The following is a 2,508-nucleotide window of genomic DNA, read 5'->3' as shown; positions in this document are numbered from 1 at the left end:
ATAATATTAATAAATACTGCATACTATATACGAAGAGACTTTTTATCTAATAGTTTGCCAACTCCATTTATTCAATTTCAATTTGTTCTGAACCTCCGACATGTGGCGCTAAGAACAGTAGTTCAGTACACAAACCACAGACAAACAAAACCATCAAAAAAGTATGTGAGAGTCTACAGCTATAATTATATTAAATCATGTCCATCATAGATTCGGCCAGATACACAATAAGTCGGCCAGTTTTTCTAACGATAATTTAATTGGAACGTGTAACATAATAATAAATAATTTTAAAAATGTTCAATAATTGATAAGTCAGTAAAATTAATTTAATTAGAATTATTCACTTATTTTCCAGAGAAGATATTACTTACCTAATACTGGATATCAATCAATTTTTATCTCAATGCTACTTCACAATGTCCCGATTTCTGGTTTTGAACTTGTGGCGACTCTAATCTAGTCCATCTAATAACGTGTATAGTTTTTTGAGCCACTTTTGATCCTCTCCGTCCCTCCTGTATATAAATAATGATGTACCTTCGGCAAATATCCTTTGAAAATACGTTTACGGACCTCCCTGACATTGAAAAAAATGACTGAAAAGGTTCTGCAAATATTTTTAAACTAATCATTTATTACATGATTTAGGAAGTAGCTTTATAATAACAAATTTGATTATGCCATTAATCAACTGAAAAAACTCCCTGTAGACAATGGATCCGTTCTTTTATTTTTCCGTGTACACTCCGCGCGCACGAATCCATTTAAAAATTCCTGCAGAACGCGTTCCGCATCTGGTGCATGGTTGAAGGGGTTATCCTCTTTGTGCCCACAGGAGAAAAAAAGCAAAAACAAAAAACTATACAATAGCCAGATGTAACCATTTACTGATCCATTCTCAATAATTGCAAAAATCATCGATGGTTTTTAAAGACATGGCACAGCACAACACAAGGCCACAGAACACGATGCATACTAGATGCGTATGTGAGATTTGTGAAGACTTGGCGAGCAAGGATTGGTCAGAAGCTGTTTTACTATTCGCCATGTGAACTGTGAGATTCGGTCGAATCAGTGGCGTGTTCTAGTACTTAGACTACATCTCTCCCTTAATAGTCCGACAGGTATGGGACCAAAGGTGTGTTGGATTACCAAAAGTGTCCGGATTACCGAAAATAATTACATATTTTGCATTGTTTTGCTAGCAGTAGCCTAGAATATTCCCTACTCCAACTGTTCGAACAGAACTGCTCACAGAAAACACACGAAATGCGTGTCATCGTGTAAGAATTGGATGGGGAGATTCATGTCGCGGCATTCTTCTGTGCAAGCAGACATGTAACGGGGACGGGTACCTTGACGGGAGGTGCGTCAGACTACTGAGCATGTCGGATTAAAAAAACGTCGGACTATCAAGGGAGAGCTTGTGGCGCCCGTCGGCAACGTGCCGATTCGGACGATAGAGGGCGCAAGAAAAGAAAAAAAGCGAACTTTGAACTGGTCACCCACTTTCCGACCAACAGCTACTGGAAACGGACGTTAGGACAAGCGGTCAGTGCAAACAACTGTAACCTTCGATCGATGTCAAGCTGTATATACATTGATTGTACATTACTGTATATATATTCGCAAATAAAGAAAGAGATATTAAATTCCGACTAACGTATTTTCAACAATAACGAGCGATTCGCATAGGGGATCGAACCCCAAAAGCTGTATAATATTTTCAGATTGTGAGGAAAGTTGGTGCGTGCATACACAATACCCGTTGACTACAATTCTTATTTGACTTTTATTTAAAGTATAAATCGGAATATTTATAGTAGAAATCAACAAATAGGGACATATCGGGAAAATTTTTCCAATAGGACAAAAAAATGTTTCAAATCGGGAAATGTCTTTTTTTTTTAAATTAAATATCAAACTCAGTTTCTTTTAAAAACACTTAATACTAGTTTTAATTTTGAATTTATAATGATCGAACGTTCCGTTTAATACAATTTTGAAATACGTTCGAATGCCAGTTCACCTGAAGATGGCCTATTCCATTATGTTGAAAACGTTTGTGTTTAAATAAAGTATTCTCAGCGATAGAAGGTGTTAAATGTTTTATTAAGTGTCTTTTTTTTAATCTTTTCCCTCTTTGCAAAAATGGTCTTAGTAGAGGACCATTTTTGCAAGTCCATTATGGGTTTAGCCAGACTCACAATTGGGCGACTGGATGGTGAGGGATTGGACCCGACATATCTGGGAAGGTTCACCCCCGAGAAATTGACGGTGCTTTTTTATCCGTCTGAATTCGGTTCCGGATCTCCCAGTGCGGTAGCGCTTTAATTTAAGTGCTCAGCCGTCCGAAAAACGAGTTTTTAATTTAATTAATTAATATTACAAAAATTCTAATAAATAATATTCGATTATATTTTTTTCATTTAATTTGGAAACTGGGAAATATTAAGGCGTAAAAATATTCGTTTACGATTTCGAAAATAAAAAAAAACATATTTA

Source organism: Centruroides sculpturatus, unplaced genomic scaffold (genome assembly GCF_000671375.1).
Source record: "Centruroides sculpturatus isolate CEXI.00-Female unplaced genomic scaffold, Cexi_2.0 scaffold92, whole genome shotgun sequence".
Lineage (NCBI taxonomy): Eukaryota > Metazoa > Arthropoda > Arachnida > Scorpiones > Buthidae > Centruroides > Centruroides sculpturatus.
Note: the sequence above shows the minus strand (reverse complement) of the source record.